Here is a 25,448-nt window from a genome sequence, read left to right as displayed (position 1 = left end):
GAGTGTCTTTAAAGCAGAGATTGTCAGATTTCTAAATACAAATGACATAGGGGGATATGAGGATAATGTGGGAAAAAGGCACTGAAGTGGAAGATCAGCCATGACCATATTGAATGGTGGGGCAGGCTCAATGGGCTGAATGGCCAATTCCTGCTCCTATGTTCCTAAATGCCTTTAAATGCCATTGCTAACCAGTCTGTACTGGCATTCAGAAATTGAAATCAAATAGTGAAATATTAAAGTGACTTTTGCTAATGTGGATCAAATAAATGTAAAATGGATATCATTTCTTATGTAAAGGAAACCTGTTTGATAATGGTTGAAATTAGCTGGAACAATTCTGAATACCATTTCTATTTTCATTAAAAGTATTCCTGTATAATGTCACTTTTTTCTTAAGAACAGAAATCATATTCCAAGCATTCTAGTTAACTTCACTCACTCCTTCTGGGTGATGCCCCATGATATAACTGTGCACAAGGTCAAGATTACCATAAGAAAATGAAGAAGAAGGGATATTGTGTGTTGTGTCAAACAGTCTAGCGGTAAAGCATGATTTGCAGTGATTCTTATGGTGTTCTATATAAGATTGTGCCCTACGAATCTGCATAAAGGTGACTTACACACCAAAAGTGACAGTAATTCTATTCGACCAAAATGAATGAACATACTGTATGCAAATCTAAAAAAACCTCAACTGTCACAGCCAGCAATAGTATGTCCCCTATATTAATTTCAGTTCATAATACATTATTGTAATTACTCTGTTGGGAACCTTTGCTTCTGACTTTCTGTAGTTTATATATATCCGTTGATGGTCTTCTGCTTTCTTATTCTCTCTCCTCCCTCTACCAATTTATCCATTCTGTTAATTTTTCAAATATGAGAGTGTCATGAAGACCCCCACCTGCCAAGAATTTCATCATATGAACATTAATTTTACACTGTTGCTGGAATGAAAAAATGACTTGTTTAAAGGGATCACCAGACTTTTGGCTGGAGGACATTTGCATACTAAGAGACAGTGCTTGGAGAGACAAAGCAACTATTCCCTGGTCCAATTAACCCAAATGGATTTTCATCACCAGACACTGAAGGTGTAAGAAAGCTCGCATTCCAGTATCTGCTAAGATGGAGATTCCACTAACACAGGAGTGGTTAAACCAGCTAGTCATATGACTAACCTGCTGGCTCTGGATTTTCTTTTAGAACTACACACAGGACAGTTTGAAGACAGACTGCAGATTGCAACTGAACCTGAAACAAGACTGTCTCTCTCCTGGCTGGCTCTCTCTCACTTTCTCACAAGCCTCCGGACCCACTGAGTTACTTAAACCTCAAGAGAGAAAAGACTCCTACATCAGGACAAATTAAAGCGTGCACTGGGACCCAACGAATAGCAAGACTTACTGGCAACCAAAGACTCCACATTGAACTCAAAGCACTGTAAATATACCCAGCTATTGCCTCAAACTTTCCCCCTTTATTCTTTCTACTTTTTCTGTCTCTATCTGCGAGTGTGTTTATTGCGTTTGCATGCTAGCGTGGCCGCGTCGCGTATTCGCAGTCGTTAACCAGATTCGAGTTTAAGATTAATAAACTTCCACCTTTCTTGTTTAAATCTCTAAGAAAACCTGTCTGATTGATTTCTTTGCCTTGCAATTGGAAAGCAGTGAACAAGGATTCACTGAGGGGGAGCTAAAACACGGTGTTTTTAAAATTAAACCCTGTTATGGTTAAACCAGGCATAGGCTGAGATGGAAGCCTGGACCCCTTTCTCACCTGGTCATAGCAGGACATAACACTGCAGCAGTCACTAAAACTAAATACAGTTCCAGAACTAAATATGCAAAAACAGTTTCTTTTTGAATACGTCATAAAAAAATAATTGGCCAAGTACCTTAATTATTCAACCATATCCAATACCAATATGTTGCCCAAATTAGCCAGCATTGAGTTTTAAAGCAACTGATTTTACTGTGGTGTCACATTCCCTCAACTCAGAGATTAGGCTAATTACTTTAGGGCATACATAGTCAATAATTATATTGTGTGTTCAATTTGAACATCTGGGCTGCTTTTTCAATGACTGTCCTGCTGGGATATATATGTGTAATACATTCATATATCAGTAGATTTCACATGATATTGCTCCTGGTGAATCGGAGGACACACTAGAGAGACTTTCGGATTGGATGCAGAATGGGTGCGATATTGGCAGCTGGGAGGCCTGACCCACTTTCAGGTTCAGGCCAAACTAGTATTTTCTTGCTGAGCTACAGATGCCAAACAGGCAGCTCAATGTATTCAGCTCTTTCTTGATAGACTTCCGGTGCTATTGTTGCTCTTGTATCATGAGGGCCTCATTTAGCAGCACTGGCAGCAGTTGCAAGATCTGAAAGCACTTAGAATGTGTCTTCAAGTCTGTTATAGCACCTGGGAGCATTTGGAAAATGAGGTCCCAAGGCCCTGGAGCAGTGAGGGTGTTCCAGGGATCAGAGAACACTGCGAATGTGTTCCGGAAATTGTGGGCATTGAGAAGCAGATACAGATCTAGGAAGATAGGGGAAGGGGGCGGATTAGGAACCTAGTTACACCATGTTCTTACATGCCAGCCTCCTCTTCCAACCTGTCCAGAGACTAGTTTGTGCTGACAGCTACCACCCTTCAATGATTTCCCTATCAGGTAAGTTCCTGTCTTTACATTCCTGCAGTAAAAGCACTTAGTCACAATTTGTGAGCTTACCAACGTATAGGTTTTAATAAACAAATTTTCATAAACATCCAAAATTGTACCGTAAAATATTCAAAGGTTGATTGGTTTAGTTTCCAAGTTTGTAATATTAAAACAAACTTCCCTTAAGTCCCCAAAATAATACAAACAGAACGATTTTTTATTTTTTACCCTGGATTTTTCAACCAGAGAGGGATGTGACTTAAATAAAAACATAAAATGTTGGAAATATTCAGCAGGTCTGGCAGCATCTGTGGAGAGAGAACAGAGTTAATGTTTCAGCTAGGTGGCCTTTCATCAGAACTTGTTGTGGTTGACATCGACCATCGACCACATCTAATCAAGAGAATCCAAATAACTCAAAACTCATTTTCCTATTGGGTTTAAATCACTTGGAGAAACAAGCCAAAATTCTTTTCAAACTTGTGAGAAAAGCAAAAGAAATACATTCTCGATAAAGAATCTTTGTTTCTAATTGTCAACAACCAAACAGTCCTCATGCTAATCACAGCTGTGTTAATTACAGGCAATGTATAAGTCAGCAGTTCATAACAGAAAAGGAGTAGAAATATAAGACATGCCTGAAATAAAGCTTTGATAATTTAATCTCTAATTTCTTTCAAAGTCTTTGGGAAGAAGCAAAGAAATGTGCAAATCTCCAAAGGATAAAGAGAAAACCCCTTTACTTCAACTCCAAAAGCTGATGATAAATACTGAAAAATTCACAAACTGCATACGAACATAGGAATTAGAAGCAGGAGTAGGCCACTCAGTCCCTTGAGCATGCTCCGCCATTCAACAAGATCCTGGCTGATCTGATTGTAACCTCAATTCCACATTTCCGCCTACCCCCAGTAACCTTTCAACTTCTTGCTCATCAAGAATCTATCCACCTCTGCCTCAAAAATCTTCAAAGACTCTGCTTCCACTGTCTTTTGAGGAAGAGAATTCCAATGACTCACGAACCTCAGAGAAAGTTTTTTTCCTCATCTCTGTCTTAAATGGGCAACCCCTTATTTTTAAATAGTGACCCCTAGTTCTAGATTCGCCCACAAAGGGAAATATCTTTTCCACATCCACCCTGTCAAGACCCCTCAGAATCTTATATGTTTCAATCAAGCCCCCTCTTACTCTTCTAAACTCCAGAGGATACAAGCCTAGCCTGTCCAACCTTTCCTCATAAGACAACCCACCCATTCCAGGTATTAGTCTAGTAAACAACAGCTATAGAAGACACAAATGTGATTGAAAACTCAATTGTTCTGGTGAAAAATATGCAGTTGAAGGAGGCTTTTGATACATGCTGAGGCCTTCAAATAAAAATTTTAAGGTACGCATCAAAAGGCACATAAAAGATTAATTGGGTTAATTGAAGCACACTGCTATGAAATATGTCATTTTTTGAATCTGTTTAAAACTTACTTTGGATAAAATAAATAGCAATTACTCAAAAAAGGATGATTTTTTTAAAGAAAAATCATTGAGCAATTTTTCACTTTTTTATATTGGTGGTTTCTCCAGACTATCATTCAGTAAGCCCTTTGTAGTTTCTGCTTTGCAATTTTCTAGCTGCTTAACTTACTTTACGTTTGTAGGTCTTGACCTTAACTGGGTTTTGGGCAAGTGAGGCAAGTGCGAAACTCACTCACTGCTACAAAAATGAGGCCTGGGCTGCTTTAACACCTGGGTCTTATTATTATGTTGCTGTCCCACTTCCCACCCAGAATGGTCAGAAAGTGGCAGAGAATTGCAAAGCTAGGAGGTCACCCACTGACATAAGATAGGTGGCGGGATCGAGTTCCAGGGCGTATCAAAGATTCTGATGTTCGGGAAGAGAGGACCGGGGAGGCCTACAAAGGAAAGAAAAAAAAACCTCTCAGCCTCTCTTCCCAGAATCTGATTGCCCTCATCTGGCAGCAAAGCCATGGTGGCTTTTCCGTACACATCACAATTAAATTTGCCACTGGGTCCCGATACCATAATTGAGACTCAACGTGCATATGTAAAGTAGGACATGGCAGGTACCCTTGCCTCGGGATAGCAAGTTAAACTCCCAAATGTTCCTGGCAATGTTCATCACTTTATAATGCTTGCTCCTAGAACAACATTTTTCAATGAACTAGGAACAAATATAGTATTAAGATGATGACTACACAGCTGAGCAGACAACTGGTGCATTTACGAAAAGCATTTTTTTAATACTCTTTCCTGGGATGTGGGCTTCAGTGGCAAGGCCAGCATTTGTTGCCCATCCCGAATTGCCCTTGACAACTGAGGGTCTTGCTAGGCCATTTCAGAGAGCCGTTAAGAGTCAACCACATTGTTGTGGGTCTGGAGTCATGTGTAGGCCAGCAGATTTTCTTCCCAAAATGACATTAGTTAACCAGATGGATTTTTACATCAATCAACGATAGTTTCATGGCACCATTACTGAGACTAATTTTCCATTAGATTTTTATTAATTAATTAAATAAATTTAAATTCTACCAGCTACCGTGGTGGGATTTCAGCCCATGTTCCCAGGACATTAGCCGGCGCCTTTATATTACTCATCAGTGACATTACCGCTATGCCACCGCCTCCCCCTATGTCACTATGACTCTCAGAAATCAGCATTATATTGTATCTATGACTAGTTCAATCTGTAGAAGGAGTACCTTGTGACAAACAAGTGTCCATTACAATCACAAGCAAATCATAAAACATCATGAATTAACTTGGTAACTTTTACCAATTTGGGTCTGTTGCATATACCTTCTCGGGTTTAGTTTAGTTTAGTTTAGAGATACAGCACTGAAACAGGCCCTTCAGCCTGTGCCGACCAGCAACCACCCATTTATACTAATCCTACACTAATTCCATATTCCTACCACATCCCCACCTTCCCTATATTTCCCTATCACCTATCTATAGTTTAGTTTAGTTTAGTGATACAGCACTGAAACAGGCCCTTCGGCCCACCAAGTCTGTGCCGACCATCAACCACCCATTTATACTAATCCTACACTAATCCCATATTCCTACCACATCCCCACCTGTCCCTATATTTCCCTACCACCTACCTATACTAGGGGCAATTTATAATGGCCAATTAACCTATCAACCAGCAAGTCTTTGGCATGTGGGAGGAAACCGGAGCACCCGGAGGAAACCCACGCAGACACAGGAAGAACTTGCAAACTCCACACAGTACCCAGAATTGAACCCGGGTCGCTGGAACTGTGAGGCTGCAGTGCTAACCAATGCGCCACTGTGCCGCCCCCATAAGTAGTCCATGTATCTTACATTTATGGGAATTACCTTACAAATTCCACAATCTAATAATAGGACCTTAAAGTGTAACAAGAGAACCCCCTTGTGATCTAAACTAGATATCCATGTATTTTGCATAAAAGTTTCCTCAATCTCTCCGAAGACTGACCACGTTAAACAGTGAGACGAATCTTGGTTTGAATCACTGGAAATATCAATATTTCTACAAAATCTGTAATAACAGAAAAATTGTCTCATTTATTGTAAAATACATTTCTGATTATACGTCACATTGAAAGCAACAGTGTTCGCTGTATACAAAGTGTAATAAGTTAACAAGTATATCACTACAAAATAGATGAGTGTCATGTTTCTGCTTTTCTGACCATTTTTCAAGAGATAAATTTGGGAATCAAGTTAATTTTAATGTTCTGTATTCTCATTATTTCAGATATGAAGGACATTGTTGCTTCAATGTATTACGACTCAGTACAATCTATAATTGATAAAATGCATGAAGTGACAGGATAAAGATTCCACACCGAAATGGCACACAATTGGAAGCATATTTTATAAAGTCTATTACATGGAAATTCTTCTGTTTTCAATTTAGAGAAAACAGCAAAGTTTACATCAGATGAGAAGGTGCAAGCATGTGAAATGGCAGAAAATGTAAATAGAATGAAAGTTTTGTGTTAAAGAAGACAATAGAGAGGAAGTGATAGAAAGGGGGGCATCCATTTCAAAAAAGATTTACTGGCACCTATTGAAAAGAACTGGGGTATGGAAAATGAGAACCAAAATAAACAGGTAGTGTCAATTAAAAGAATGTAATCCACAATTATAATTGTTCAGTAACCATTAAACTCAGAAAATATCCCTTTTTAAGATCTCAATAATTGCTTTTATACACTAGTAAGTTATTAAACATTGATATTCCTCATTTACCAACGTATGATATAATTCTGAAAACTTTGTTGGATATCTTAAAAGTATAATGGCTAGAAACAAGAGTCATCTTTCTCTTTGTGATGTTAAAATGGGTGTGATATTTCAAAGTTAATGATTTGCTGTCCCCTACTGGTACAGTTAAAGGACTATAAAACCCCTTCCCAATACAAATGACTACTTAGCTTTGTCTTGCAATGCAACAAACTCAATGGGCCAGATTTTATTCCGGAAATGGGGGCCCCGTTGGCAGGCTGGAAGGTCCGTCAGACCCCATTGTTATCTCACAGTGAGCAGCCTGCCGCCGGGGACACCATCCCTTTAATGGACAATCTCAAACCTCCAGAGCTGCCAGTCAAATCGGAGGGCCGGCAGCACTGCAGTACTGGCAGTGCCACTGGGAGCGGTGGCCAGTGCTGGTACTGTAGAAGGCCTGCAGTGCCGAGGAATGGAAGAGGCCTTGGGAGAGATGAGTGATGTTGGGGTCACCTAGTCTGTCAGGCCCCTGGCAATGGGGATGTGGAGGGGGTCACTTGGTGAGGGTTGTGGGAGGGGTGGTGTTCCAGGGAAGTGGCTGCCAGGACCCTCACGACCCTGCTAGGAGGCTGCAAGGCTTTACCTGGCAATGTCTTGCTGCAGAGGGAGGGCCCTCTACCTTCAATAAAATTGAAGTGGAGGCGGAAGGAGGCCCATTAATTGGCCAGTAAAGGGCCTCAAGTGGCCTGCAGCGGGAAGGCCATCCTCGGCCTTCCCCTCCCCGGACAAAATGGCAGGGGCCCTGGGTGACGTCAAGAACGGCGGCCCCTGCCATTTTGTTTCCCTCGCCCCCCACTGACTTGCCCATCTCCAAGGGAAGCACAAAACTGTCTAATGTTTCCTTTCAAAATATTGATGCGGCATTCTAAAGTGATTGAAAAATATACTTTTCCCAGCATTTTCTGGAAAATTACTTCCTTCAAATATTATTGTTCATGGATTTGTTTTCCTAGTTATTCTTCTGTGGAATCCTGTATATCCTATTTAGCAGCCAAACAATAACAGTTGAGAAAACATAAATGAGGGAACTTGCTGAATGGCCTGAAAGTAAGCAAATAGCATGGACATCAAAGTTAGACTGACTTAAATAAGCTTGCACCTAAACAACAGCAATTTTTTCTTTGACTTCAAGGCTCTAGATTGGGCCACAGTCTAAAATCGCTCCTACTGAAGGAAACTAAGCCATTATAGTTGGCACACAGGCTGTCCCTTTATCCTTATTTAGCAGAATGGCTGAGAAGGGAAACGGAGACCTGAGATGGGACATAGGAAGAAATGTAGGGCATTCAATTGCACAAGCCTGTTCCACTATTCAATGAGATCATGGCTGATCTGTACCCTAACTCCATCCTCCCACCTTAGTTCCACAATCCTTAATACCCTTGGCTATAAAACATCTCAGTATTAAAATTCTTAATTGAACTGGCATCTATTGCTTTTAGTGGGAGAAAATTTCACACTTTGGGCTGGATTTTTGTGCTCATCCCGATGACTGGTTTCGTGGTGGGAGGTGGGGGGTGCGGAGAATCAGGGCAGAATCACCCGCCATGGAATAGGAAGCCGGGAATCCAGGTTCCGATTCTCCTGGGGGCGGGATAGACCAACGATGGCCTTCCCGCCCAGAGGCCAATTTCGGGCCTCTTCCCACCGCCACTGGGATCGTACCAGTGGCGGGAGGGCCTCCTCCATGCGGAGAGGATGCCTTGGAAAACAAGGCGCCCTCATGCAAGCTTTGGCGGGGGTGGGTCCCTCCGTGGTCTTCAATTTGTGGCCCACCGCTCCCGGTGGCACTGCTGATATTAGATTAGATTAGATTAGAGATACAGCACTGAAACAGGCCCTTCGGCCCACCGAGTCTGTGCCGAACATCAACCACCCATTTTATACTAATCCTACACTAATCCCATATTCCCAACAAACATCCCCACCTATCCCTATATTTCCCTACCACCTACCTATACTAGTGACAATTTATAATGGCCAATTTACCTATCAACCTGCAAGTCTTTTGGCTTGTGGGAGGAAACCGGAGCACCCGGAGAAAACCCACGCAGACACAGGGAGAACTTGCAAACTCCACACAGGCAGTACCCGGAATCGAACCCGGGTCCCTGGAGCTGTGAGGCTGCAGTGCTAACCACTGCGCCACTGCGCCGCCCCTGTGATTGGTTGATAGCTCTTGGGGGTGGGATCCCCATCCCTATAAAGTTTTTAAAGGGATGGGGATCCGCCTCCTTAAAATTTTACCCCAAAAGACCGGATGATCTCTCCAGAGGACACGAAAAAGCAGAGGCGGGGGTCCCCCCGACTTTTCAGACCGGCGCCAGAAGCCCCACCTCCTGCACAAGTGAAGTTTTCCCACCAGTCTAAGGAACATTGAAAATTTATGGCTAGTGCCCCTGCAATTTCCACCCTCATTTCCCTCAGTATCCTTGGATGCATCTCATTGGCCCTGTTGCTTTATCCACTTTAAGTACAGACAGCCTATCTAATACTTCCTCTATCAATTTTAAACCCCTCTAGTGTCTGATTTACCTCCTCTTTCAACATTGCCTGGGTTGCAGCTTCTTCCTTGGTAAAGACAGATGCCAAGTATTCATTTAATACCTCAGCTATGCCATCTGCCTCCATGTGTAAATCTCCTTTCTGGTCCATAATCGGCTCCACTCCTCCTTTTATCACACTTTTACGATTTATATGCCTATTGTTATGATCTGTAGTTTTTTTTTAGGGAAATATGTGGTGTGTCTTTAAGACAGCAAAGGATCAGCACTGTTTTAAGAATAAGCAGGCCTCAGGAGTTACTGAGAAGGTGCATTCTCGTTGCCTTGGATACTGCCACTTGGACTGACCATCGAGAGATACATTTGTTACAATTTAATTTTGGCCTGGCTGATAGTGCAAAGTGTGTTCCAACAAGGGACTCAGACAGAGAGCTGTGTGTTAGCATCTGAAAGAAGAGCTCTCAGCCCATTTCAACTGAAGGAAGAGAATTTAGTCTCTATTATTCTCTCAAAATTCTAAAAAAGTCAAACCAAAACAGAGATCTCTGATAATTTAAACTGAAGGAAGGGAAGTTAGACCGTGACAATTTTTTATCCCTCAAAAACTCGAAAGTCAGATTGATTCTATTGAAAGTGTTCACAAGTTGTTAATTGTTGAAATTCATCGCTAGAGAAGGAAAGTATCACTTACTGCTGGAATTAGACCACGGACTGTTCTACTGTTGAAGAACCTTTATCTCCCCATCGGACGGCTGTGAGGACTTCAAGCAACCTTGCACTTTTTCACCACCGGCAGGAGTGTAAATTTGCACGGACTCTAATTTTTTCTATTTTAAATGTTGTTTATATCTTAGTCTTCTTCTTCTTCTTTGGCCTCCTTATCTCGAGAGACAATGGATAAGCGCCTGGAGGTGGTCAGTGGTTTGTGAAGCAGCGCCTGGAGTGGCTAGGTATATCTTAGTAGTGTTTAAGAATTTAGTTTTTCTAATTAAAGAGTTAATATGTTGATTTAAAGACACCTGGTTTGGATAGCCTCATTCGGGGGTTAATAGGTGGTCCAATTTGGTTTGGTCTTTCTTTAATTTGGAGAGTTTAAGATGATATGTTAGGCGATCTGTAGAGGGACAGGATTGAAGTAACAGTGCGTTTCTCCCACCACAATCAGAATCATATATTTTGATTGGCGGCTTTGACTGGAGCGGTCGGTCGTAACATATTAATTGGGGGCTCGCTCAAGATTTGAATCATATTAATTCGGTTTCTTGTCTGGGGATTTGAATCATATCTTAATTGGGGGCTCGCTCACAGTTGAATCATATTTAATTCGGTGGCTCGCATCTGGGATCAGAATCAGGCTAATCTGGAAGGCTCGCATTTGGAATCATATTAATTATTCATTTCTGAGATAACATATTTAAATTGGGTTAACTTTTCGGGTCAGTGACCCTTCTTCGTTCCGAAGAAGGGTCACTGACCCGAAACGTTAACTCTGCTTCTCTTTCCACAGATGCTGCCAGACCTGCTGAGTGAATCCAGCATTTCTTGTTTTTGTTTCAGATTTCCAGCATCCGCAGTATTTTGCTTTTATATTTAAATTGGGATCTTGCGTTCGGCAACATATTAATTGCTTTCAAGTCTGGGATCATATCAATTGGAAACTCTATTGTTGGGATATAAATCTAACACCAATTGCAAAGAAATTAAAAGAACCAGGTCTCTTGTACAATAACGTACAGTCTATACCATTGTTATGGCATTAGTGGTTGTAGTAGAGTTTTTGAGAAAGCTGAATGTTTCCCTGAGTGACTTGATAACTTTAATTAAGAACAATTTAAAAGAAATGGCAGCAAAATTGGGGTTGGAATTAAAATCAGGTTCCAAAAAAGCAGAGGTAATTGAATAATAGCCGAACAACTGGAATTAGTAGAAGATGATGATGATGATACAGATGAAAGGCAATACGAGGAACAAGAAAGGGAATATGAGAGACATGAAAGTAGTAGGTCCGAGAATGATGCAGTGATATTGGCTAGGATTCAGTTAGAAATGAGAAAACTTGAATTGGGAAAAGAGGAAAAGGAAAAAGAGCAATAGCATTAAGAAAGCTTGAATTGGAAAAAGATGAAAGGGAGAAAGACAGTATTTCGGAGAGAAAGTGAAAGAGAAGAGAGGGAATTTAGGCTAAAAGAGATGGGACTAAAACAAAAAGGTAGTCTTAAATCCAGGGAAAATTCGAGTCAGGAAGAATCTGAATTTAGACCAAAACCTAGCGAGAAGTTGTTTAAATTTATACAGGCTCTTCCTAAGTTCGAGGAAAGGGACATAGAGGCATTTTTCATATCTTTTCAAAAAATAGCCAAATAGGTGAAATGACTGAAAGAAAGTTGGACATTGCTCATGCAGGGTAGGCTGCTAGGCAGAGCTCATGAAGCTTATGCCATGCTTTCTGAAGAAGCTTCTGCAGATTATGAGGTGGCAAAAAAGGCTATTCTTGCTATATGAGTTGGTCCCTGAAGCTTATCGTCAGAAGTCGAGGAACTTACGGAGATTGGCTGGGCAGACATATTTAGGACTTGAGAGGGTAAAGCAAATGAATTTTGACAGTTGGATACAGGCATTAACAAAGAACAAAGAACAGTACAGCACAGGAACAGGCCATTCGGCCCTCCAAGGCTGCGCCGATCTTGATGCCTGCCTAAACTAAAACCTTCTGCACTTCCGGGGTCCGTATCCCTCTATTCCCATCCTATTCATGTATTTGTCAAGATGCCTCTTAAACGTCTCTATTGTACCTGCTTCCACCACCTCCCCTGGCAGCAAGTTCCAGGCACTCACTACCCTCTGTGTAAAGAACTTGCCTCGCACATCCCCTCTAAACTTTGCCCCTCGCACCTTAAACCTATGCCCCCCAGTAACTGACTCTTCCACCCTGGGAAAAAGCTTCTGACTATCCACTCTGTCCATGCCGCTCATAACTTTGTAAACCTCTATCATGTCGCCCCTCCACCTACGTCGTTCCAGTGAAAACAATCCGAGTTTATCCAACCTCTCCTCATAGCTAATGCCCTCCAGACCAGGCAACATCCTGGTAAACCTCTTCTGTACCCTCTCCAAAGCCTCCACGTCCTTCTGGTCGTGTGGCGACCAGAATTGCACGCAATATTCTAAGTGTGGCCTAACTAAAGTTCTGTACAGCTGCAGCATGACTTGCCAATTTTTATACTCTATGCCCCGACCGATGAAGGCAAGCATGCCGTATGCCTTCTTGACTACCTTATCCACCTGCGTTGCCACTTTCAGTGACCTGTGGACCTGTACGCCCAGATCTCCCTGCCTGTCAATACTCCTAAGGGTTCTGCCATTTACTGTATACTTCCCACCTGCATTAGACCTTCCAAAATGCATTACCTCACATTTGTCCGGATTAAACTCCATCTGCCATTTCTCCGCCCAAGTCTCCAACCGATCTATATCCTGCTGCATCCTCTGTCAATCCTCATCACTTCCGCATCTCCACCAACCTTTGTGTCGTCCACAAACTTACTAATCAGACCAGCTACATTTTCCTCCAAATCATTTATATATACTACAAAGAGCAAAGGTCCCAGCACTGATCCCTGCGGAACACCACTAGTCACATCCCTCCATTCAGAAAAGCACCCTTCCACTAAAGATAGTTCCATTAAAGATAGAAACCACATGAAAATTGATTCTCTTAGAAGAATTTAAAAATTCCATTCCTTCAGTAGTGAGAACTCATAGATAACCTGAAAGTTTTTAAAGCTAGGCAAGCAGCAGAGACTGCCGATGATTTTGAGCCTGTGAATAAGCCTACATATTTTGTCCGTCACCCCCATAAACCCGACAAGGATAGAAAGTGGGAGAGTGAAAGGAAGGCAAGTAGCTGAGGACAAAAAGGAACAGCTGGGAATGCCCCAGGATCACCTCCTCAGGTCAGAAAGGAAGCTGCTGAGGGTAGAAGTGAGGTTTGCAAGTCAAAGTGTTATCATTGCAACAAAACGGGTCATCATTGTTCAGAGTGCTGGAAATTGCATGGTAAACCCATAGGACTTGTTGGGGTACGCAAAGTTAGTGCAGAGGAAAGACTCTGACTGAGAGTATAGCAGACCAGGCTATAGCTTTAACAACAGCTGTGAATGTGAAACCAGATACTAAAACTAAAAGGAGTGTGTGGGTTAAGAATAAAATACCTAAGAGTTATAGTGAATTTTTGTCAAAGAGGAAATTAACTCCGTATGTTGTAAGTGAGGCAGGAAAACCTATCCTTATACTCAGGGACACGGGAGCAAACACTCTTGCTGGGGAAAGATATCATGTTTCCACCAGAGAGTGCCTTGAACACTAAAGTTTTAGTTAATGGAATTGTATACCCGTATCTTTGTATAAAGTACGCCTAGAGAGTGACTTAATATGAGGGATAGTTACTGAAGGTGTTAGAGTCTTCGAGTCATAGAGTTATACAGCACAGAAACAGTCCCTTCGGCCCATCATGTCCGTGCCGGCCGTCAAACACCTATCTATTCTAATCCCATTTTCCAGCACTTGGCCCGTAACCTTGTATGTTATGGCGTTTCAAGTGCTCATCTAAAATATTCTTCAATGTTGTGAGGGTTCCTGCCTCTACCACCCCTTCAGGCAGTGTGTTCCAGATTCCAACCACCCTCTGGATGAAAAAACTTTGCCTCAAATCCCCTCTAAACCTCCTGCCGCTTACCTTAAATCTATGCCCCCTGGTTATTGATACCTACGCTAAGGGAAAAAGTTTCTTCCTTTCTATGCCCCTCATAATTTTGTATACCCCAATCAGGTTCCCCCTCAGCCTTTCTCTAAAGAAAACAACCCTAGCCTATCCAGTCTCTCTTCATAGCTGAAATGCTACAGCCCAGGCAACATCCTGGTGAATTTCGTCTGCACCCTCTCCAGTGCTATCACATCCTTCCTATCGTGTTGCAACCAGAACTGCACACAGTACTCCAGCTGTGGCCTAACTAGCGTTTTATACAGCTCCATAATAACCTCCCTGCTCTTATATTCTATGCCGCGGCTAATAAAGGCAAGTATCCCATATGCCTTCCTAACCACCTTATCTACCTGTGCTGCTGCCTTCAGTGATCTATGGACAAATACACCAAGGTCCCTCTGACCCTCTGTACTTCCTAGGGTCCTACCATCCATTGTATATTCCCTTGCCTTGTTAGTCCTCCCAAAATGCATCACCTCACACTTCTCAGGATTAAATTCCATTTGCCACTGCTCTGCCCATCTTACCAGCCCATCTATATCATCTTGTAATCTAAGGCTTTTCTCCTCACTATTTATAACACCACCAATTTTCGGGTCATCTGCAAACTTACTGATCATACCTCCTATATTCACATCTAAATCATTAATGTACACTAAAAACAGCAAGGGTCCCAGCATCGATCCCTGCGGTACACCACTGGTCACAGGGTTCCAATCGCAAAAACAACCCTCGACCATCACCCTCTGCCTCCTGCCACTAAGCCAATTTTGGATCCCATTGGCCAAATTGCCCTGGATCCCATGGGCTCTTACCTTCTGAACTAGTCTCCCATGTGGGACCTTATCAAATGCCTTACTGAAGTCCATGTAGACTACATCTAATGCTTTACCCTCATCTACACACCTAGTCACCTGCTCGAAAAATTCAATCAAATTAGTTAGACACGATCTCCCCCTGACAAAGCCATGCTGACTATCCTTGATTAATCCCTGCCTCTCCAAGTGGAGATTAATCCTGTCCCTCAGAATTTTTTCCAATATTTTCCCTACCACTGATGTTAGGCTCACCGGCCTGTAATTACCTGGTTTATCCCTGATACCCTTCTTGAATAATGGTACCACATTCGCTGTCCTCCAATCCTCTGGCACCTCTCCTGTAGCCAGAGAGGATTTGAAAATTTGTGTCAGAGCCCCTGCTATCTCCTCCCTTGCCTCACATAACAGCCTGGGATATATCTCATCTGGGCCTGAGGTGTATCCACTTTTAAGCCCGCTAAAACAGCTAATACCTCCACCCTTTCAATGCTAATTTGTTCGACTACATCACAATCCCCCTCCCTGATCACTACACCTACATCGTCCTTCTCCATAGTGAACACAGATGAAAAGCAATCATTTAAAATCTCACCTACGTCCTCCAGCTCCACACACAGATTGCCACTTTGGTCCCAAATGGGCCCTACTCTTTCCCTGGTTATCCTCTTGCCCTTAATATACTTATAATACGCCTTGGGATTTTCCTTCATCTTGCCCACCAGTGTTTTTTCATGTCCCCTCTTTGCGAATTACTTTTTTAAGTACCCCCTACACTTTCTATACTCCTCTAGTGCCTCTGCTGTTTTCAGCGCTTGGGATCTGCCGTAAGCCTCCTTTTTTCCCCTGATCCAATACTCTATATCCCTTGACATCCAGGGTTCCCTGGACTTGATAGTCCTACCCTTCACCTTAATGGGTACATGTTGGCTCTGAACCCTCACTATTTCCTCTTTGAATGACTCCCACTGGCCTGATGTAGACTTTCCTACAAGTAGCTGCTCCCAGTCCACTTTGGCCAGATCCTGTTTTATCAAATTGAAATCGGCCTACCCCCAATTCAGTACCTTTATTTCTGACCCATCTTTGTTCTTTTCCATAACTACCTTAAATCTTACACATATGGTCACTATCCCTGAAATGCTCCCCCACTGATACTTCTACCACTTGTCCAGCTTCATTCCCTACTTTTGTGCTATCTATCTCCCCCAGTATTCTGTGCACCTTGGTATTCTTCTCTAATACTTGCTCCTGGTTCCCACACCCCAGACAAGTTACCAGTTTTGGTTCCCTCCAATCTGAGCTCTCTCTCAAGTTCCCATCCCCCTGACAATTTAGTTTAAACCCTCCCCAACAGTACTAGCAAATCTCCCCGTCAGGATATTCGTCCCAGTCCTGCTAAAATGCAACACGCCCATCTTGTACAGGTCCCACCTGCCCCAGAACCGGTCCCAGTGTCTCAGAAATCTGATGCCTTCCCTCCTACACCAGTTCTGCAGCCACATGTTCAATCACTCAGTTCTCCTATTCCTATGCTCACTTGCATGTGGGACTGGGAGTAATCCTGAGATTACTGCTTTTGAGGTCCTGCTTTTTAATCTCCTTCCTAGCTCCCCAAAATCTGCTTTCAGGACCTCATTCCCCTTCATACCTATGTCATTGGTACCAATGTGGACCACGACCTCTGGCTGTTCACCTTCCACCAGAAGAACGTTCTGCAGCCTCTCTGACATCCTTGACCCTGGTACCAGGGAGGCAACACACCATCCCAGAGTCATGTTTACTGCTGCAGAAACGCCTGTCTGTTCCCTTAACTAACAAGTCTCCTATCACTACTCCTCTTCCACTCCTCTTCCTCCCATCCTGTGCAGCTGAGCCACCTATATACTGCCTGATTTGCTACCTGAGTTTCAATTAATATCAGATAATGGTGTGACCCAATACAGCACCACCTGGAACCGGTGGTGACATCATGGACATCTGCACCCATGGGTGGCAGTATCCCACAATTGTAGAGTCAAGTCTATACAGGCACAGAGGGAATGGTGTCAAAATTTGTTGATGAAACGAAAATAGGAGGTGTAGTTATTTTTTAGAAGACCAAAGAAAACTGCAGAAGGATATTGATAAGATGGGGAAAGGGCTAGAAAGTGGCAGATGAAATTTAGTGTCAGTAAACATGAAGCGATGCAGTAATTATACTCTGCATGGAAGTGAGCCTGGTGCTGTAGAAGAGCAAAGGTACTTAGGGTACAGGTTCCTAGGATTTCAGGTTGATTAGACTACAAAAAATCTAATAGAATACTAGGTTTTATCTCCAGAGGTACAGAATATAAAAGCCAAGAGGTAAAGATAAGCCTATATAAAATTTTAATAAGACTTCAGTTAGAGACTTCATGTTTACTGACACAGTATTGGACTCTATACTGTAGGAACAATATTGAAGCTTTAGAGACGATACAATGCAAATTTCACGAGGGCTACACTTCCTCACACACAGCCTCCTATAAGGACCCCATTCCATTCCATTCTCCCACTTTCTCCGTGTCCGATGCATCTGTTCTGATGATGCAACCTTCCACAACAGCTCTTCCTCAACCAAGGATTGCTTCCCCCACCCCGCACCGCCCCCACACTGTGGTTGACAGGGCCCTCAACTGTGTCCAACCCATTTCCCACACTTCTGCCCTTACCTCTTCCCCTCCCTCCCAGAGCCACAACGAGGTTCCCCTTGTCCTCACTTTCCACCTCACCAGCCTCCACATCCAAAGCATCATCCTCTGCCATTTCCGCCACCTCCATCGTGACACCACCACCAAACACATCTTCCCCTCCCCTCCCCTCCCCTTCTCTCCTAGCATTCTGAAGGGATTGTTCCCTCCGCAACTCCCTGGTCCACTCCTCCATCAGCCCTGATACCTTGTCCCCTTTCCAACGCATCTCCCCATGCAATCGCAGGAGGTGTAATACCTGCCTTTTGCCTCCTTTCTCCTCACCTTCCAAGGCCCCAAACACTCCTTCCAGGGGAAGCAGCCATTTACTTGTACTTCTTTCAATTTCGTGTACTGTATTCGCTACTCACAATACCATCGCCTCTACATTGGGGAGACCAAATGCAGATTGGGTGACCGCTTTGCAGAATACCTCCGCACAGTCTGCAAGCATGACCCCAAGCTTCTGGTTGCTTGCCATTTCAATTCACCACCCTGCTCTCACATCCACATTTCTGTCCTTGGCCTGCTGATGCAAGCTCGAGGAACAGCACCTCATCTTCTGATTAGGCATTCTACAGCCTTCTGGATTCACCATTGAGTTCAAAAATTTCAAAGCATGACTGGCTTTTTTTATTTTATTTTATCTTATTTTTTAACCACGTGCCTGTCTTAAACTTGTTCTTCATGTTTGTGCTTTAGGACAGAGCTGCTCATTATTCTGTCATTAACACTCTCTTTAGACTAATACTTTGTCTTTCACTACAACTATTACCACTCCCTTTGCCTTTGTTCCATGACATTGTCATGTCAGTTAATCTCTCCTGCCCTCTGCCCTATCACACACCTTCCCTTTTGTTCTTCTTTCCCCCTGTCTTTCACTTGTTCAAAGCCTATTGCATTTCTAACCTTTGCCAATTCTGATGAAAGGTCACAGGCCTGAAACATTAACTCTGTTTCTCTCTCCACAGATGCTGCTAGACCTGCTGACTATTTCCAACACTGTTTTTATTTCACTAGTATATTGTCTGGTATAAGGAAATACAAATATGACAGAAGAACTAGGATTTTTTTTTTCAATGGAATAATGCAGATCACTGGACGATAGGATGGAAATGTTTAAAATTATGAAAGCATGGCACTGATTATATAGAAGCAAACTATTTCCAGTAATTAAAGGGTCAAAAACAAGGGGCCAAGATTCATATGAACAAGACTAAATGTAAGAGATTTAGAACCAAGCATTGTGAGGATGTAGAATTCACTTCCAGGATTAGTAATTAAGGCAGAAACTATGTAAGTATTCAAGATTAGATTGGATACATGGATGAAGGAAAGGGGGGTATGAAGGGATATGGGACTGGGGTTGATAAATGTGAATCATTTCCTCCCCGGATAAATTAGCTTGAATGGCCAGTAACATCTATGTATTTCTACATTTTTCCTTTAATGTAGCTGCATGCCTGATAAACTTGCTATGATTCAATGATTCTAAGGCACAGAAAGAGGCCACTTGGCCCATCATGTCTGTGCCAGCCGAAAAATGATCCACCTATTCTAATCCCACCTTCCAGCATTTGGTCCATAGCCCTGCAGATTAATGCACTTGAGGTGCATATCCAGAATCCTTTTGAATGAGTTGAGGGTTTCTGTCTCAACTACCCTTTCAGTCAGTGAATTCCAGACCCCCACCACCCTTTGGGTGAAAAAACTTTTCGTCATCCCCCCTCTAATTTTTCTACCAATCACTTTAAATCTATGCCCCCTCGTCACCGACCTCTCTGCGAAGGTGAATAGACCCTTCACCTCCACTCTATCCAGGCACATCAAAGTTTTGTACATTTCAATCAGATCTCCCCTCAGCCTTTTCTATTCCAAGGAGAACAACCCCAGCCTATTCAATCTTTCCTCATAGCTGCGTTTTTGAGTTCCTGGCAACATCCTCGTAAATCTCCTCTGTACCCTCTCTAGTGCAATTACATCCTTTCTGTAATGAGGTGGCTAGAACTGTACACAGTACTCCAATTGTGGCCTAACCAATGAGTTATACAGTTCCAGCATAACCTCCTTGCTCTTATATTCTATACCTCAGCTAATAAAGGAAAGGATTCCGTATGCCTTCTTAACCACCTTATCGACCTGTCCTGCTACCTTCAGGGATCTGTGGACATTCACTCCAAGGTCCTTCACCTCCTCTACACTTCTCAGTATTTTCCCATTAATCATGTATTCCTTTGCCTTGTTTGACCTCACCAAATGCATCACCTCACAATTCTCCAGGTTGAATTCCATTTGCCACTTTTCTGCCCATTGACCGGACCATCAATATCTTCCTGAAGCTGACAACTATCCTCCTCACTATCTACCCATGGCCAATCTCTGTGTCGTCTGAAAACCTCTTGAGCATGCCCCCTACATTTACGTCTAAATCATTAATATATATACCACAAAAAACAGGGGACCCAGTACTGAGCCCTGTGGAACGCCACAGGAAACAGCCCTCCAGTCGCTAAAACAGCCATCAACAATATCACCCTTTGTTTCCTGCCACTGAGCCAATTTTTTATCCACCTTGTTGCATTTCCCTAGATCCCATGGGATTTTATTTTTTTAACCAGTCTGCCATGTGGAACCCTTGTCAAAAGCCTTGCTAAAATCCATGTAGACCACATCAACTACACTACCCTCATCTATTTCCCTTGTTACTTCTTCAAAAAATTTGATCAAGTTGGTCAAATAAGATCTTCCCTTAACAAATCCATGCTGACTATCCCTGATTAACCTGTGCCTTTCTAAGTGGCAGGTTATCCTAAAACTAAGTCTAAAACTGCACCCTCTCTTGTTGGACTTGCTACATACTGGGCAAAAATGTTCTCCTGAATGCACCTCAAGAATTGTGCTCCCTCAATTCCCTTCACACTAAAACTATCCCAGTTAATATTGGAGTAGTTAAAATCCCCTACTATTACTGCCCTATTGTTCTTACACGTCTGATATTTCCCTACATATCTGCTCTTCTATCTCTCTCTGACTCTTTGGGGGTCTATAGTACACTCCCAGCAGTGATTGCCCTTTTTTTATTCCTTAGCTCAATCCTTATGGCCTCATTTGATGAACCTTCCAACATACCATCCCTCCTCACAGCTGTAATAGTTTCCTTGACCGAAATTGCCACTCCCTCTCCTTTCACATTCCCCTCCCTATCGCGTCTGTAAACCCTGTAACCAGGAACGTTGAGCTGCCATTCCTGTCCCTCCTAAAATCATGTTTCTGTAATTGCTATGATATACTGCCACGTGTCTATCTGTGCCCTCAGCTCATCTGCTTTATTTGCTATACTTCTTGCATTGAAATAGATACCCTTGAGCACTGCAAAACTCTTTGATTTTCAAACCTTTGTTTCCTCTGTCTTCCAGACTCATCTGTTAATTTTCTGCCTTCCATTTTCATTTCTGATTTGTCCCAACTGAGTCTGCCCTCAGGTCCCCATCCCCCTGCCAAACTAGTTTAAACCTTCCCCCTGAAGGCCTCCATTAGAAGACCATCTAAGGGAAGGCTGCGTTTGCTGACAACGCAACCACTAGGTGGTGTAGTACTTGTACATGTGCAAATGCAGGACCTTCGACTGGAACGTCAGTGTCTACGACGTTCAGACTACTGCCAGGATTAAAGATGACGCTGCTCAATTTATCATAGGAAATGCTTATGGCTAGATCGTTCTAGCAAACCAACCTTACATTAAGTTGGATGAAAGCCCAGTTATATGTACTATGTAGTTATAGAATACTAACTGCAATCCTCCGATCCATTGAATATTCCAGTAATGCTATTAAATACAAAAGGAATTTTATGATTGAATTTCCATTGGAAGATAGTAAACTGGCACCCGATCAATGGAAAAGAAAATCAGGCAGAGTATAAAATGTGCTGCCAATTCGTTATTGTGATTAGTTTATATGACTGACCAGGACCAATTTCACCCGAATACAGCTACTAGCTCCCGCCCCACTGGCCGCTCTCCCCCCTCGGCAACAAGCTTCCTCCCCCTCTTCCCCACCGGCCGCTTCCCCCCCTCAGCCGCTCGCTCCAGACCTGTGCCTCCCCCCGCCCCCTCCCCCCCCCACTCCTCTGGCCAATTGTTCCTCACTTCGTGCCACCCCGCTCTCCGGTTGCTCACTCCCCATCCCTCCTGCCGCTAGTTATAGGCCACGCGCGTCCCCCCTCTCGGCCACTCGCTCCCACATTTGATCAGTCACCAGGCACCACCTGAAGAAGCAAGGGGTGATGGGGCGACATAGGAGCGAGTGGCCGAAATGAGGGATGTGGCGCGGCCTAGAGCTAGCAGCTGGGGGGGCGGGAAGCGGGGAGCAAGCGGCCGGAGAGCGGGGTGGGTACGAAGCGCAGAACAATCGGCCAGGGGAGTTGGGGGGGTGGGGGGGGGGGAGAAGCAAGGTCTGGAGCGAGTGGCTGAGAGGAGGCAGCGTCGAGGCCTGGAGCAAGTTGCCGAGGGGGGAGAGTGGCTAGTGGGGTGGGAGTGAGTGACAGGGATCGAGCTCCAGCCTCAGTCTCCCATTCAGTCGCTTCCTCCAGTCGAGTGGGGGGTTGGATACCCGATGACACTTTATCGCGCATGCGCGAACGTGGACCTGGTGCGGATACGCAATGACGTTGGCGCTGCGCGATGACATCATCCTGCGCATGCATCACTACGTCTAGGCAAGATGTAGCTGCGTATGTGTGCAGCTTGGCGCACTCTGATGACGACAGCGGGCTGGTGCATGGTCAGGAATCAGTTTGCTAAGGGAATTCGAACAGTGAATACTATCGTCATGACTCTATGGTAGAAGAATGGGCAGCAAAAGATTGCTGATAACCAGCTTGCAAAATAATCTTAGTTGCACAGCTGTGAAACGACGGGGGATTTTTAATGGGCAAGGGAGCAGGATTCAGGTGCGTGCATGGATTTAAATCCCCTAAAAGTGACTTTGGATCGGAATCCCGACATCATCCCGTCCACTTCTGGGTTTCACCCAGGTGGGTTTGCAGGAAAACGGGGAACCCTCTTGGAACTGCCGGGTGAGGAACTAAATTTTCAAATAGATCATTAACTGCAGCTTTAACCAACCATTCTGGCTTTAACAGCCTGCGCACCCATTTCCCGAGCTGTCAGCAACTCGTCAGTGTCAACCTGGTGACTGCACAACAGGGAGTGCTTCTTCAGTGAAACTGGCAGGCTGGGAAGCCTTGGAACAGTAAAACTGAAGAGCTGTAGCCATGACCAGGTGAGATACTGGTGCTCACAGCACTTCTCAGAGTGCTTTCACTGCTTGACTTGTGATTGCCAACTTCTTGGACTCAATACACCTGTCTCGCACTTCACTCATGTTCAGCTACACTTCCCTGCTACCAGCCCTTATCACAGCTTGGCAGCAACTTATGCAGCTCTACCTTGCACCTCTGATGAGGAACAAGAGTAGCGACAACACCAACAACACCAGCAGGAGCAACACCAGCAACAGCTACTTTCTCCTCAGCCATATGCCACTCCACAGGGCACAGGGAATGGACAAAGAGATCCAGCTCCAAGGTGGTGAGACCCCCAACACAGAGTCTACAGGTAGAGGATCAGCTCTCTCAACAAGTGGCACCAGAGGCTCAGGCTCTCACGGCACGTCACTGCCGACATTTACATCCTTCTGGAACAGGTCCTCCTTCCCAGTGGATCAGGTGGGCATGCATTACCAGTGGCCAACAAGGTCCCTGTCAGTGGAGGGCTACTCCACTCCCACCAGCCCCCAGATCTTTGACTCTTCCCGAAGTTGTGTGCTCTCTTCTCCTGCAAGGAGAGGAAGCAGAGAGTTTGAGTGTTAGAAATGGCTTGTGTGGTTAAGAAGGGGGGGGGGGGAAAAATTACTTGCATTTATATAGCGCCTTCCATGAACACCAGACATCACAAAGCGCTTTACAGCCAGTGAAACCTTTTGTTTTGAAGCGTAGTCACTGTTGTGATGTAGGAAACGCAGCAGCTGGTATGCGCACAGCAAGCTCCCACAAACAGCAATGTGATCATGACCATGTTTTTTTGTGATGTTGATTGAGGGATAACTATTAGCCAGGACACTGGAGATAACTCCCCAGCTCTTCGTCAAAAAGCACCATAGGATCTTTTACATCCACCCAAACAAGCAGATAGGGCCTCAATTTAACATTTCATCTGAAAGACAGCACCTCCAACAGTGCAGTACTCCCTCAATAATGCACTAGAGAATCAGCCTTGACTTTTGTGCTCAAGCCCTGCAGCAGGACTTGAACCCAGCATCTTGTGACTCCAGCAGCAAGAGTGCTACCAACTGAGCTACAGTGCAGGACAACATTAGCAGATGGGTGGGAGAGGGCAATAGGATGAGGGTGAGTGAGTGCTGGCTGTTCAGATGGGGATGTGAGGTGTCTGAAGAAAGAGGAATGAGCAAGGTGTGTTGTTCTGAGGAGTGCCTTGCAGGAGAATGCTGGGAAGTTGTGTGGAGCTTGGCACCTGAAAGTATTATGCCACTCACCTTTCCCACCCTACCGAGGACCTGTATCCTCTCTGATCACTGTCTCCTTGTTGGAGGGACCACAGCTCTGCTGCTGACTTCCTCCGTCACTTTCATGAAGGCCTGCTTGTTTGGAGAGGTTGTCCTCTTTCTCCTGTCCTTGGGAAAGCTCACCTCACTGCAGTCCCTCAGATCCTACAGCAGGATCTTCAGGTAAGAGTGAGAGACCCAGGAGGCAGCCTTCCCAGGATCAGAAATCCATGTCCAGTAGAGCCTTTCTGACCCCTGCCACGTCCCTTTAATTAGAAATCCTTTATTGGATTTTGTACCCATGCTCTCTGATAAGTGAGGAAACCTGGAAGCAGAATGCTAATGCCGTGATTAGTGGAAGAGCCACGGCAAAGCCTGCTCCACATCCCGTTGTTTTAGCAGGGATGATCAATTCCTCTGGATAATCCTTATTATTTGAGTTAAAGCTGATGTTTCAGACAAACCTTGTGGCCATTAAAGCTTGTGACCTCAAACACTTTCTGGTTTGACAAGATATGCATGTAACTTACCCTTTTTTCTGCAAGCTAACCTTAAATCAGGTCCAATTTGAGCAAAAGAAATGACAAAATTTCTGGGACAGCAGCTTTTCCTCTCATTCTCCTGTCCTTTAAATTCATGCACCACTTTGGATGTTGGTGCATCTTCTGCAACAACTAATAATACCAGAATTTAGTGTGTATTTTATAATGGGTTATATACAAAAATTGCACTCCAGTGCAGTACTGAGGATTTTTTTTATTCGTTATCCACACTGCTGGGTAGATGCCATCTGTCAGATGATACGATAAACTAAGACCCTTTCCAGCAGATGTAAAAGATCCCAGGTCACTATTTCAAAGAAGAGCAAAAATATTCTTGTTGGTTTCCTGGCCAATTTTTCCCTCAATCAACAACACTAAAAAACATTATATGGTCATTATTACATTGCTGTTAATGGGAGCTGCTGTGTGCAAATTGGCTGCCACATTTTCTACATTACAACAGTACTTTAAAAGTACTTTGGGACGTTCTGAGGTCATGAATGGCACTTTTTGTTTACTTGTTCATGCGATGTGTTCGTCATTGGCTAGGCCAGCATTTATTGCCCATCTCTAATTGCCCT

General features: G+C 43.8%; 1 protein-coding gene across 4 annotated transcripts in view; it reads right to left on the bottom strand.

Moving 5' to 3' along the window:
- LOC137382528 (uncharacterized) overlaps positions 1-25,448 on the bottom strand; it is a 138,760-nt gene that overhangs the window by 54,906 nt on the left and 58,406 nt on the right. The window lies entirely within an intron of this gene.

The sequence above is a fragment of the Heterodontus francisci genome, chromosome 1, assembly GCF_036365525.1.
Source record: "Heterodontus francisci isolate sHetFra1 chromosome 1, sHetFra1.hap1, whole genome shotgun sequence".
In the NCBI taxonomy this organism is placed as follows: domain Eukaryota; kingdom Metazoa; phylum Chordata; class Chondrichthyes; order Heterodontiformes; family Heterodontidae; genus Heterodontus; species Heterodontus francisci.
This window is presented reverse-complemented; position numbering and strand designations above follow the sequence as displayed.